We start from the raw sequence: 15,081 nt of genomic DNA on the forward strand, positions 1-15,081 counted from the left end.
GGAAGTCAGGAGCCAAGAGTCAATCCAAGAGGGAGGAGAAGCAGAGCAGGACGAAGAACCAAACAGGAACACAGAGTACTGGACGAAACCCAGCCAGGAACCTCGATACCAAGGCGAGGTCTGAGGAGCAGACCAAGCCTTAAATGCCAAAATCCAGGGAGGAGTCTTCAGGAAGGAGCCACGACAACTTCCTGTTGTGGCCCCTTTAAATCTGCAGCAGCTACACGCGTGCGGCTCTAACAGAGACAGGAGGGGGAGGAGTCAGCCCAGCCGAGCAGGGCCCAATTGGCCGGGCTTGGCAGCGGCAGGAGCCGCGAAGGCAATTCCCGAGAGGCCCCCTGCCTCCGCGGAGCCTCCGGAACCCGACCCCAGGTGAGTAGCCTGTTCAGTGCCGCCGCGGCTGATGTCCCAGTCACGGACACAGCTTCCTGCTGCCAGCGGCCATGACACGTGGCCCTGTTCGCGGGTGTCCGCCGCCGGCGGTCCTAACAAATGCTTCATTAGTATCCTTTGAAGATACCTCCCTCCAAACCATGCGCTGCTGAGTGACTGTTGGCTTTGCTCTAGTTTAAAAGCTACTCTAACTCCTTTTTCAAGGTTAGCACTAGCAGCCTGGTTAAGGTGGAGCCCATCCTTCCGGAAAAGAACCCCCCTTCCGCAAAAGGTTCCCTAGTTCCTTACAAAACTGAATCCCTCTTCCTTGCACCATCGTCTCATCCATGCATTGAGACTCTGGAGCTCTGCCTGCCTCTGGGGACCTGCGTGTGGATCAGGGAGCATTTCAGAGAATGTTACCCTGGAAGTTTTGGATTTCAACTTTCTACCTAAGAGCTTAAATGTGGCTTCCAGAATCTCCCTCCCACATTTTCGTATGTCATTGGTGCCCACATGTACCTTGACAGCCGGCTCCTCCCCAGTACTGTCTAAAATTCTAAGTGATGCATGAGGTCCGCCACCTTCATTCCAGGTAGGCATGTTACCAGGCGATCCTCACGCCCACCAGCCACCCAGCTGTGTACATTCCTAATAACTGAATCACTAACTATGATGGCCAACCTAACCCTTCCCTCCTGGGCAGTAGCCCTGGGAGACACATCCTTGCTGAGAGAGGACAATGCACCACCTGGAAAGCAGGATCATTTCCTGCTGCACCAGGTTGACACTCTCCGATCATGAGACCATCCTCTTCCAAGGCAGCATCAGGGCTGCCAGACTGGAGTTGGGACTTGACTACTATGTCCCTGAAGGTCTCATCTATATACCTCTCTGTCTGCCTCAGCTCCTCCAGGTCTGCCTCTCTAGCCTCCAGAGATCGGATTCATTCTCTGAGAGCCAGGAGCTCTTTGCATCGCATGCACATGTACAACTTCTCACCGGTGGGTAAAAAATCATACATGTGACACTCGATGCAAAAGACTGGGAGGCCCTCCTCTTGCTGTTGGACTGCTGCCTTCAACTTAAATTTGTTCAGTTCGTAGATACGTTTTAGGTTGCTATGGGAGTAGGAATGTGTACAATTAGGGCCCTTTAATTGTATTAGTGTAGTCACTATTTATTTGCTAGTGACCTACAAGGAATGATCAAACTCTTGATAAGGTGTGGGGAATTTCTGAGTCTAAGTTAAAAGCCTGATTTGTTTTTTTATTTTTATTTTTTTTAAGTGTGAAAGTGACACCTGTCTATAAATTAAAGAATGAGCTAGGGGTGGGTGGGTTGGGAAATAAACACACAAACTTCTGTTTGTTTCCTGCCTTTCTGACTACATATTTAAAACAAAACACACTAAATAATAAACCCCAATAGCTTACTTCTCCCCAATACTTTTTAAGTTTTAAAAATTTCTCCAAGCAGTACTTACTGATTCTTTCCAGCCAGCAGCAAATTGATCCTCTCCTTTCAGTGATCCAAGGTGGTGATGCCCTCAGCATTGCCAGCTCAGAAAGAAACAAACTAGTGCAGAAATGTACTGCCAGTGCGCCTGAACGGGCAGGGGAGAAGAGCTTGAGAATGGTAACAGAAGCAGAAGACTTGATAATGGTGGTGACTGCTAAGCAAGTTTTAGATTTAGAGCTTTTCCACTGTCTTTCTCCGCTAAGTAGTATTCTCTTTTCCCCGGGAAGCAGCAAATGCCCAAGCATGTCCTGAGCACGTAGCGAAGAAGAAATAGGATTGTGCAGGTAGCACCTCAGAGATTGAGGCCACACTATACACAAGAAGATTTCACGGACTTTTTTTTTTTCCAAGACGCTTAAGTGTACATAAAAGAAATTCTAAATAAATCTAGCTAAAGTAATTGCAATTGCTTACGTAGTTTAAGATTTTGAAATATAATACCAACTGCAACCTTAAACACTGAAGCAGTTCTTGAAATGGTTAGAGCAGTGTCACATCCAGTCCTTATATACCCCCATTTGTTCGAGGTTTCAGGGTAACAGAACAATGCAATTAATTTGGTTTCTGAAGCTATATGCATGCAGATACATTTCATAGATTCTCATCATGAGTTGGCTGAGATGGTCTGATGAAACTTGGGAACTTCTGGCCATTGTTGCAACTTTCATTTTTTGTGAGATTATGTTGTGAGACACTTTTTTAATTGTGTGGGTTTTGTTGTGCACCCCAGGGCTTCAGTAGGGGGCGGTTTATAAATGTGAATAAATACAGATACAAATCCAACCCATTTGGGGTACTGGAACAGCCATGGTGCTGCTGAAATGCCCTGAAGCTGTGGAAATGGTTTCATCAGAGTGCAGTTTTCCTTTTTTATGTCCTGGCACTTACCTCCTGCTTCATGACAATTTCCAGCTCAATCAAAACCAGCCTCTCTTGGGCTCTGGCACCATGAGCCTTCACTCACCTCCACCCGGGGATTTTTCCACTGTGTCGTATCCCCCTGCCAACTTATCCCAGTCACTGCAGTGACCATCTTTGGCCAAAGGCTACACACCGCAGCTCACTCCAGAATATGGTAACATGGACCGACTAGGCCTCACTGTTGACCAGTGTCTAGGACTCTGCCACCTCACCCCCAGAGAGAGTGAATGCTGCTTCTGCAGCATCTCCAGCCCCAACCAACCTAGGGAGCAGGATTGTGGACCAAGAATCAAATCTAGATCCTCTGCACAATGCACAGCAATATCACTGAGCTGTCAGGGTGCAGCATTTGAATAATACTAAATTTATATCTATGATTGTGTTGCAGCAGCGTCTTTCAATAAAAGCTGCTCTCAGAATGGCATCTGTATTACACAAATTAATGTTAATGAAATGGCAGCTTGGATGTCTCTAAAACATAGCCACGTCTGTTGTTGGAGTTATTATCTTGCAGTAACTGATTTTCCATTGATATTTTCTCCCAGGACAAGCAAGGATGGTAGTCCTCACAGATGGGCGACATCATCAGATGGAGCCCTGTCACGGAACACTTTTGTCAAAGTTTCTAGAACTTTGACTGGCACACTGAGCATGCCCAGCATGCCACTAACCCGGTGGCTACACGGGGTCCTCTTCAGTCTTTTTCTCTGCCCAGCGACTGCCTCGCAGTTACTAGAGCTCTGTGAGAGTTTTTTCCTCACACGGAATACTTTGAAGTCTTCTTCCAATTTTTCCCCGTCTCGGGTAAGAACATAAGAACATAAGAAATTGCCATGCTGGGTCAGACCAAGGGTCCTTCAAGCCCAACATCCTGTTTCCAACAGAGGCCAAACCAGGCCACAAGAACCTGGCATCATGCACCAACTTCTCCAATGTCCTGTAGTCCTTTTTGCGGTCAGTTCCCAGCTGTTACCTCCTGGTGGCGACAGTCGCCTACCGCACGCCGCCCCTTTTTTGTCATGGAGACCGGTTTTCGGAAGTGCTCGGAGTGTCCGTGGACTATGTACATAACGGACCCACACGACGTCTGCGACCTGTATCTCGGGCCTTTCCATGACATCCGTCGATGTCCAAGTTGTGCTCAGATGACCCCCAAAAGCCGGCGTTCCTGCCCGGAGAAGATGGAGCACTTGTTTGGTTCCAAGCAAGCTGCACCATCGATTCTGGTGCTGGGTGCATCGAGTTGTGGGGATCACTCTGGCTCTGGACCTTCCCCGTCGAAGACCTGCCAAGAAGACCGAGTAGCGGCATCGACGCATTTGACGACTTCCGCATTGTCGTCCTCGGTGCTGGAGAAGGACCAGGCCGAGCACCGTGGGAAGCATAGACACTAGCATCGATGGTCGTCACCATCTGGTGCCGGCACCAACACTGTAGCGGCATAGGCCTCGGCTGAGCCCCCTCCGAAGAGGCCCCAGGGAGAGGAGTCCCCATCCTCCCTTGGTGCTCAGCCAACCACCAGCGCCTTCCCCAGTCTTGATCCCGATTCCGGGCTCCTTGGAGGAGGAAGATGCGGCTCCTCGCCCATCTCCATGGTTGGAACTGCCGATGCCGGAGCCCATCCCTGGGCTATCAGACCTTCCGGTGCCCTGGCATCCTTCACAGGTCACGGTGCCATCGATGCTGGTACCACCGCTGTCGGTGTCACCTCACCTTCCATTGGTGCCCGTGCCCCATACCCTGGGCTATAGCCTCTCTCCTTGTCCCTGGCGCTTTGCTGGGTCCCTCTTCAGTCTTGTTTTTTTCTGCGAAGCAGTTGCCTCGCAGTTTTCGGAGCTCTCTCCTTATTTTTCAAAAATTTCTCATATCGGGTTTTTTTTCCCCCTCTGGTATCTCACCAGAATTTTTGGAATCCATCAATTGTGTTTCAAATCCAAGAAAATTTACCACACTGTCAAATTGCCTACAATATTTTGCAGAAAACCAGAAACCAGTCTGAAACATGTCATGCTTCATATCTTTGAGTGTCACTAGCATTGTCATAAAGAGTGAACCTACCAGAAAATTCAGGAAGCTTTTTGGGTTGGTTTGTTTTTCCCCAGTTATTTATCAGCAGTTCAGTTCCTTCCACCATTATGAATTTTTGTGAAATATCTAATCGGACAAGTTCTGATTGACCATATTAAGCCTGGATGTCAGCGGCTGTGTGTTTGACCAGATTTTCTCCAGCATATTAGTCTGGATATAGATGAAGTCAGTGTGGATAGTATGAAGGTGACTCCCGGTTCCTTCCTGTGGAGTCTTGTCATAGTTTTGTTATGTCGCTTTCTTCAGTCTATGCTCTTTACCAGTTGCTTTGCAGAGCTAACTGTTGGTATGTGATGCTGTTCAAATTAAACTGATATTCTCCAAGCTCTGAGCACTTCCATGGTAATTCCATGACATGTTTCAGACTGGTTTCTGGTTTCCTGCAAAATATTGTAGGCAATTTGACAGTGTGGTAAATTTGCTTGGATTTGAAACACAATTGATGGATTCCAAAAATTCTGGTGAGGAGCACATCTAAAATACAAAATGGAACGTCTGCAGTTGTGACTTAAAGGTTTCTTATTCCTTCGTCTGCAAGCTTGATATCTGTGCTGCTGACAGATAAAATTATTCCTTTTGCATTAATGGAAAACCATTTTTCTAGCCATGCTGTTTACTCTGGTTAACGATGACCATTCTGTGAATTGAATATGACAAGAAAAGCACTGTTGGGGAATTGGAGGCATGGGCCTGTGGTAATGTTGGTCTCTGCCTTGCAGGAGGCCCCGCTTCCCTTTCTGAGCCCAGCTCCTGGGTGTGGGGCAGCTGAGGAGGAAGGAGCCCCTGCTATCGCTCAATAGTTACACAAGCTGTCCTGCTCAGGATGTCTGCATACATCCTTTGTCTCTTGGCTTGCGAGCGTCACTGCTACGGCTGCACTACATCCGAACATCCATTTGTTCGCCCCCAGCGTTTTTTTTCCAAAGGGCAGGTGATAAATATTTAAAAGTAAATAAAATACATTTGTCCACAAATGTTCTTATTTATTTATTTATTTATTTATTTATTTATTTATTTAAAATAAAATAAATGTTCTTAAAAATATTTAGGGGATGTTTCAAACTCCTTGTCTAGGTGCAAAGTCGTATTTGTGGATCTTGTACTTGCATTTTCTGGGGGGCAGATTTTTGCTAGAAAACAGTGTAATTTGAAAATCCAGTCTGCGCACGTCATGTTCCCACGCTGCCCGAAACACACTCTTGGCGGGCTGCTCCTTTCAGTCCAGCTGAATGCATGTGCTGGGTGAGCACGTTGGGCTGGTATGAAGTACTTCAGACGGGTTACCTGGGTGATTTGGGGGCACCCATTTACACCTACTAACGGGAGAAAAACTACAGGAATGCACTTGAAAATGGCAAAGTCTTTGTGTAAGTGCAAACCACTCCCCAGTCCCACCCCCAGGAGCATCTCTTCACCCTGCGTAGAAGTCCTGCGCACGTCCTTGTAACCACGCATGGGGAGAGAAGCTTTGCAGAAGCCTATTCTCACACGGAGAGCTCTGTTTTACCTGCCAAAATGACCCTGCCTATGTCCATTCCACTAATGAAATGGTGTGAGCTCTGTGTTGAATGAAATTCAAGTATCAGGTTTCTGGAACTCTTCTTCAGACTTTATTTCTGTCCTGATCAGCTCTAGCATCCAGGCTGGTACAGGATACTTAATCACATCGTTCTTTGTGCCCTGTTTGTGTTCATCTGAAGGGAGAGACTCTTATAAGTAACCTGAGTCTGGCTATCCAGTGACCAAGCTGGTTGTGTTAGGCGGGCTTGGTGGCATTGCACCGTGTTTGAACAGGGAGACGCACAGTCTGAGCAGCCTTGCCTTGTAGGTCCGCCACAGCTCTTTGAATGAGGCCACTAGAAGATTTGTCAGTGGGCTGGAAATGCAGACATGGAATCGTGATGTCACAATGCACGGTTATGGACTGTCTCAAAATTCCATAAAATGACCATTTTTTTTCCATTTTAGGATTCTGGTGTGCTGGTCTTTAACCCACACACAGTCTGTTGGTCCAGGGTTCTTCATGATGACAAGACCATTTTTCTAAACTAAAAAGTGCTTAGATTTTTACGCCATCCCTTTTCTATTTGAACAAGACGACCAAGCTGATTTGAAATGTGAGATTAATAAGCAAGGGCTTAAGAACTGTGTTCCAGTGACTTGATGATGCAATCTTCTGGCCATCCTATTTCATTAATATGATGTGTTTTTGTAAGACGTTTGGATGCTGTCAGGTTAGTAATTCCTCGTTTTACCCAGCTTGGGAATGGGATGGCTTTTCAGTCCATACCTCCCAGCGTGGTCTTTCTCGGCGCTCAGGGAGGCAGTTTTCAGAACTGTGTGGGCAGATACGTTTCCTGTGGAGTTTGCATCAAATTCCCAGAGGGGACGTATCAGTATAATTGTCTAAGGAAAAAGTATCCCCAGAGATCTGCTCCTGCTTTTTGTCTGGCCAAAACAGCATACTTTTGAAAATGCAAAACTATCAGGCCGATTCAGTGACGTGCGCTCAGCTGAGCGCACTGTTTAACCCGGGCTGGACATGCGTCCACAACCCTTTATACAATAAGGGGTTTAGCTCAACCATAACGTGCATCCAACCTCCCCCCCCTTCTTGAAACTAATAGCGCTCATCACATGCAAATGCATGTTGATGAGGCTATTAGCTATTCGCCCAGGATACAGTAAAAAAAAAAGTGCCTGCTTTTCTGTACATCCTCCAACTTAATATTGTGGCAATATTAGGTTGGACGAACCAAAAGGTTAAAAATAAAAATAATTAAAAAAAACTAAGCAAAAGTGCACCGGCAGGTCAGGTTAGGGGAATGGACGCTCGTAAAATTGAGCGGCTGTTTTCCAAACCCGCTGACAGTCACCTCTTCTGGGCTTCCACTGCTAATGAGGCGCTAGGGGCATACTATTGTCCGTAGCACCTCCTTTTAGCGCGACCCCTCATTTAAATACAGTATCGCTTGCCCTGGGGAGGTTGCTGGGTATGTATTAGGAAAGCGGGCACTCAACACTGAGTGCCCAATTTCCCTGCTACCTTACTGTATCAGCCTGTATGTGCGGTGTTGCCTCTCCTGGCCTAACCGTGCCCCTTGAATGCCACCACAGAAATGTGGGTCAAAATGTTCTACCACCTACAGGATGGGAAATTTTCCAGTTACCTGGGAAAATAACTGTTTACGTGGATAGATGGTGCTGTAAAATTATCCTCTGCGTTGTCATGTGCTGGTCTGGTGTGAGAATGGTTTTGACTGCTGAAATGACATCTCTGAGATGGTTTCTCAATAACTGTAATTACAAAGATTAAATTAAATGCATGTGGATATGTATAAATATAGATCTATGTGTGTTTTGAGATAGAGAAGTGTACAAACCCCCAAAATGTCATTTGTTTACCTTGTGGCATCATAAACTTGGGGTAGGGACATTTTTCACAGGGAGAAATACTTGCAGAAGTGGAACTAGCCACCTGACCAGATATTGCCACTGAATCAAGGATACAGTCTCTTGATATATAATTTACTAGGTTTGTGTGTTGGTCACTGTCTCATTTATGATCTAAAATACATATTTGTGCTGAGTTTTGGGGCTATTTGTTCAACTCATTTGTTTTTCTTATGGTCTACTCTCAGTATCCCAACACAAATTTTCCCTTACTAAGCTGAAGATAAATAAAAGAAAAATTATTAAAAGCATAAAAACTTGAGGCAGACAAAAACCATACAGCCCATCCAGTGTACCCATCCACACCCTTCTCAGCTTTACAGTCTCTTCCTCTGCCTCCAGAGATCCTGCACAGGGAGGTTACCCCACGCATCTTCCGCCCTTTCTGTAAAGAAACGTCTCCTTAGATTATCGAGTCTAACCCCCTTTTATTCTCAACACCTGAACCTCTTGTTCTCCTAGGACAGCAGGATGGTAGTTGTCACAGATGGGTGACATCATCAGATGGAGCCCGGCATGGAACTCTGATCTCAAAGACATATATGTTTAGATTATTAAGTCTGTTTCCATATTTATTTAAATTTTTTATTTAAATTCTTTTAATATACCGATGCTCAAGACCAGGTCTTATCGTACCGGTTTACAGTGTAACTGGGGGAAATCAATTAACTATACAGAAGGTAAAGTTACATTAAACAGGGAGCAAGAACATGGAAGTTGGAAGACAGGAAAGATATATAAACGAATACAACTGGAGAGTATTAAAAAACAGTTAAATAAAAACAAAAGAGTAGCGAGTCATATATAGGTAGCTGAGATCGGCTGTAGATATATCATAGGCAATTATTAACATAGTTTCCTGAGGAAGCAGGGATCAAGGGGAGGTAAGCATGGGGGGTGGGGGTGAAGGGAGGGTAGGGACTGGGAGGGGGGAGGGAGGGAGGGTAGAGGGTAGGAAGGTGAGAGTCAATGTTAGTTGATCGAGGTTCATTCAGCGGTAAGCTTGTGCGAACAGCCAGGTTTTCAGTTTCTTTCTGAAGGTGAGATGGGATTGTTCCATATGTTCCATATGTTTTCTGATGGACAGTTGACCGTTTTAGTAGCTGCCCTCTGGACCAGTTCTATCTGGTTTATATTCTTTTGAAGGTACGCTCTCCAGAATTCTCTATAGAAGGTGGCCTAGGCTCCCTATATTCCTTAGCATGTGGAAAATTCCAGCAGTGGGCGGGGGGGGGGGGGGGTGTTCAGGGGTGTAGACTGAAGAGTTGGGTGGTAGTAAGAATCCATCTTGGTTCTGAGATCTATATATGTCGTCAACAAAGGTAGTATAGGAGAGTCCAGGAGCCTTTCCGTTTCTTTGGGAGACGTTTTCTCTCTTGAAGCAGTTGGGAGGCTTATGGGAAGGGACCCCATAATCTGAAGTCCCCAGGTTTCAGGACAAAACAGCTTGTCTGGGAGGCTGAAAGGAACCGGGTTTTGCTGGACTTTGCATGTGGCAGAAGCTTCTCCAGTTTGTTGTGTGCACACAAACCAGAGAAGGACCCAGTTTCCTATGAACTGACTCAAGAAGCGTCATCAACTCTACTTTTGCACTGGAGAATTTCTGACGTTTTTTACCTATTTTTGTATTGCTGAAACATTTTTGTGTGTGTTTTGGCTCCAGTAAGTCTGTTTGTTTTGGGACCACACCCAGTTGTGGACATTTTGTTTTTTGAGAGACCTTGTGCATGTTCATCTTGGGCCTTGCAGCTTTGCTGTCCCCCCATGCTGTGTCGGAGCTGAGGTCAGGTTTTCCTCAATCTTTACAGTATCTGAAGATGGACCCTTGCCTATTTCTGGGAGCACCTGGGAAAAGGGGATTATAGTTGTAGTACTTCAAATTTGGTCTCACTAGAGACCAACAAGAAATGAACTGAAACTTAACCCCTCCCCCCCCCCAAAAAAAAAAGAATTTTGGGGGCTGGACAAATAAAACAGAGATTAGAGCCAGATTACTAGCACAGAATTGAAAGCTACTGTAATCCAGGAATAGAAAGCTTGCTGTGTAAAAATAGTGTTAGATGCATTGGAACATGAAACTAATTTAGCAATCCAGTTGGCTGAATGTATCTGCCTGTATTCTAGTTTATAGAAGGGAATGATAAAGATAAGGATAAGTAAACAGTACTGATTATATTCAGTCTTAGTTGGGGAAGTTTACTGAAAGAGAAATTATCAGGACTGTTAGGAACATGGGATCAGCCCCATGGCTCAATGGCATTGCCATATGGAGGACTTAAGTTCAATTTTTGGGTTGAGTCTTCTGCCCTCTAGAATGGCCAGGATGGGGAATACTATGGAGGCCCACATTCACAGTCCAAGTCATCAGATGATGACACCTAGTAGTTGAATTTAGCACCCTTGACTACAGGGTTTCGGCAGCAGCTCTGCTGCTTGGCTCCTGACTGAGGACTGGGCTCAGAGGGAAAACTCCCCGGGTAGTGGTGACTGAAGTTTCAGGTCCCCAGATCCCAGCTCTGATTTTGATTGAGCTGAAATCTCAAAGGAGGAGAAAACATCAGACCTTAAAAATGAATGGTAAAATGGCATTTTTTTTTCAACCTTATTGTAAACGTATAGTGTGCTGCAAGTATCTGTCTCCAAGTATCTTGGAGAAAATTTGTCTTCAAAGATGGTGATTCCTTTCAAAGGACCAACATGTGCTTTTGAGATCAGCCAGGTTCCCTCTTTTATCCCAGCCAGCTCAGACTCCGTTTTATGACCTTACTGCAGTGACTTGATGTGCCTTTACAACTGAGCAATGCAGGGCTGGTGCAAACATATTTATTTATTTATTTATTTAATTTATTTATTTATAGGTTTTTTTATATACTGAAGTATTGGGGAAGGCCTTCACTCCGGTTTACATTTTAAACAACGAGATACAAGAAACAATCAAATGATAACTTTAACGTATAACTTTAACTAAGACAATCAGATGTTAACATTAACATATAATATTGAACAGGTGTATCTACAGGTAGCGTCTGCGGGAGTAGTTAGACGAGTATAGACATTTTAATATGCAAAGGGTTGAGTTGGAGAGTAAGGTGATGTCGGATGGTCGGTAGGGGTGGGCTGGAAGGGAACAGGAGGAGGAGAATGAAGAGTATACATGGAGGTGAGGGAGAGAAGGAGAGGGCGGTGGGGGAGGTAGAGAGGTGTTGTGGTTTATCCAATCCCATCTTTGTATGCTCGTTTGAAGAGCCATGTTTTGAGTAATTTTTGAACAAAGATGTGTTGTTTTGTGTCCGGATGTTGGATGGGAGGGAGTTCCAGAGGTGGGGTCCGGCTATAGAGAATGCTCTATTTCTGGTGGTGGTTAATTTGGCTGCGCTGATTGGTGGGATTTCGAGTTGAGATTTGTTGGTTGATCTAGTGCATCGTTGGGATTGGTGAGTTTGGATTAGGGATTCGGGGCAGTCAGAGTTGTTGTGGTGGATAGCGTTGTGGATGATCGTCAGGGTTTTGTACTCTATCCTTTTTTCAATGGGGAGCCAATGTAGGTCCTTCAGTACAGGTGTGATATGATCTGTTCTTTTGAGGCCGGTGAGAATTCGTGCAGTGGAGTTTTGTAGAATTTGTAGTGGGTGTATGGCTGATTTTGGTAGCCCTAATAAAAGGGAGTTGCAGTAGTCGATGCCAGAAAATATCAGGGTTTGGAGAATGGCTCTGAAGTCGGAGTGGTTGAGTAAGGGTTTGAGGTGTTTGAGGATGGAAAGTTTGTAGAAGCCTTTGTTTGTTTTAGTGGTGATGTGTTTTTTGAGGTTGAGTTGGGGGTCGTTCCAGAATCCTAGGTCTTTGACAAATTCTCTTAGCTTGATGGGGGTGTTATCGATGAAGATGGGGTGGGTCAGGTGATCTCCGGAGATGTTTCTTTCGATTAGCATACATTCAGTTTTGTCGGTGTTGATGCAGAGCTTAAGTTGGTTTAGTAGGTGTTTGATTCGATTGATAGTTGAGGCGGCGATTTTTAGCGTGTTTTCAAGGGAGGCTGAGACAGGGATGATTAGCTGGATGTCGTCAGCATATAGGAAGTGGGTGATGGAGAGGCTTGATAGAAGTTGGCAGAGAGGTAGTAAGTAGATGTTGAAAAGGATGGCGGATAGTGAGGAGCCTTGGGGTACACCAGTATCGAGAGGGATGGGGTCGGAGATGTGGTTGTTTAGGTTGACCTTGTAGGTTCTGTTTTGGAGGAAGGAGGAGAACCATTGTAGTGTTTTTCAGATAGGCCTATTTCGGAGAGTCTGGTGATTAGGCTACTGTGCTCGACTGTGTCGAATGCGGCGGAAAGGTCGAGTAGGATGAGGATGTACCGTTGATTGCGGTCGAATCCTCTTAGAATTGTGTTGGTTAGGTTGGTGAGCAGTGATTCTGTACTGTGTTTTTTTCTGAAGCCGTGTTGAGATGGGTACAAGATGTTGTTTGTGTCGAGGTGGTCGTTCAGTTGTTTAAGGACGGCTTTCTCGGTTAGCTTTGCAAGGAATGAAAGGTTTGAGATTGGGCGGTAGTTACTTAGGTCTGAGGGGTCGAGGTTCTTCTTTTTTAAGATTGGTTTTATGGTGGCTGCTTTTAGGTTGATCGGAAGAGCACCTTCTTCAAGAGATTTGTTGATGATTGAAGAGATGGTCGGTGCGATTGTTTGGGAGATTTCTTTTAGAGTGTGGGTAGGTATTGTATCAAGCTCATGTTTGGCTGGATTCAGTGTTTTGATGAGTTTCTCTGTATCTGAAATTGATATTGGATCGAACTGGTCCCAGGGGGGGATGTTAGTGCGATCTGTATTCGAAATTGATATTGGATCGAAATGGTTCCAGGGAGGGATGTTAGTGCGAATTGGGATTGCATCATTGGAGGAGGTGTTGGTTATTTTTTCTGATATTTTTCTGATTTTGTTCTTGAAGAAAATTGCGAGGTCTTGGCTTAGGTTTTTTTGAGATATGTTGGTGTTATTGTTCACTGTGATTAGATTGGATTGAACCATGGGTTGTTTTGAGTTCTTGCGTTGATTTTTTTGGTTCTTTCAGGGTTTATAGAGTTGGCTGTTTCTGTTGTTATTTGGTGCCAGGATTGAGTGGCGTTAGTGATATTGGAGAGATCAGTGTTTGGTAGATGTTTTTCGAGTTCCTGTTGGAGTAGGTCGGTGGAGAATGAAGGTCGGTATTTAAATGAGAGTGAGTTGTTGGTTTCGAGCTTTTTGATTGCTGTGATGTGGGTTTTGCACTGTAGAAGGTAGTGGTCTGACCATGGGACTTGGGAGTAGTAGATGCAAGAATTTGAGAAAAAGTTGTCGTTTGAGAAAATCAGGTCGAGGGTGTGACCTGCCTTGTGCGTTGGGTTGTTGACTAGTTGAGTGAATTGGAGAGTAGTTAGAACATCAAATAGGGTTTTGCATGCTTGGGAGGGAGGGGTTAAGTCAGGGTGGAGGTTAAAGTCTTCTAGGATGATTGAGGTTTTTTGTTGTTGATCTTTGATATTTGGCACCTTAGGCAAACAATTCCTGTCCTCCAACTGAACTACTGGCGGCAGTGGGTCTGCTTTCTTCTTTGATGGTATTGACTCTGGCATAGCACCCTCTGGACCTCAAACTGATAGGATTTTTCCACCCTAAAAATCTTGGCGTTTTAGGCATCTGTCTAGTCTGCCTAATGGAAGTACTATCCCTGGAGCAGCAGCAAACATGTGCAGATTGAAGCTGCAGATTCCGCTACAGCTCAGCAGAAATTCAGATATGGAAATTTGCAACTGCCCTTAAATGCTTTGGGGCAGATTTTAAAAGGGTTACGTGCATAAGTTACACGTGTAACCCTTAAAAAAAACCTGCGCACGCCCTGGGACGCGTGTAAGTCCCGGGGCTTTGCTGGGGGGGGCATGTCGGGGGTGGCATGACGTTCGGGGCGTTTCGGGGGGGGGGGGGGGGGGGATTCCGGGGGGCGTGGTGCCGGCCCGGGGGCGTTCCGGGGACATGGCCGAGGCCTCCGGAGCAGCCCCCTTGTCGGGTGATAGCGCGCCAGCGGGCCACCAGAGCGAGCGAGTTACGCCTGTCTCGAGCAGGCGTAACTTTTGCGATAAAGGTAGGGGGGGGTTTAGATAGGGCTGGGGGAGTGGGTTAGGTAGGGGAAGGGAGGGGAAAGTGGGGGGAGGCGGAAGGAAAGTTCCCTCTAAGGCCGCTCCGATTTTGGAGCGGCCTCGGAGGGAACGGGCAGCGCAGGGCACCCCCTTGCACGCGCCGACCCCGGATTTTAAAAGATACGCGCTTTTTAAAAAAATGTACCCCTTTATATTTTGAGTTTGCATGTTTACACTTTCTCAATGTCCCTTTGCATTGTCCATCCTCTTAAGTCAATGTTCAGAACAGGGATTGCAGATGGAAGACCTAACATTCAATAGATAGTCCAGATCTCTGAAGAACTGGTATAATGTGTGAGAGAGTTAAACTATGTAGGAGGATCCAACTCTACTTCTTTTCTCATTGATTGGCAATAATTTTTATAATTATTTGACTAGGCAGGCCATTGAAGTGTTGGATTTCAGTGTTTACTGAGAGAGAACACGTGGGTGATTGAAGAATTGTTTAAGAGACTTGCCTATAAAATGGGTATAAAGGGTGCCTTCTACCTCTGAATTTTTTTTAGAGTGGGGATTCCACTGTTGACAGGGTGAGGCACTTAAAAGGGAAAGAGCAAG

The 15,081-nt window shown here is 45.6% G+C and overlaps 1 protein-coding gene across 7 annotated transcripts in view; it reads left to right on the top strand.

Annotated features, from left to right (window-relative positions):
* DNM3 (dynamin 3) overlaps window positions 1-15,081 on the top strand; it is a 694,116-nt gene that overhangs the window by 311,272 nt on the left and 367,763 nt on the right. The window lies entirely within an intron of this gene.

The sequence above is a fragment of the Rhinatrema bivittatum genome, chromosome 10 (genome assembly GCF_901001135.1).
Source record: "Rhinatrema bivittatum chromosome 10, aRhiBiv1.1, whole genome shotgun sequence".
NCBI lineage: Eukaryota > Metazoa > Chordata > Amphibia > Gymnophiona > Rhinatrematidae > Rhinatrema > Rhinatrema bivittatum.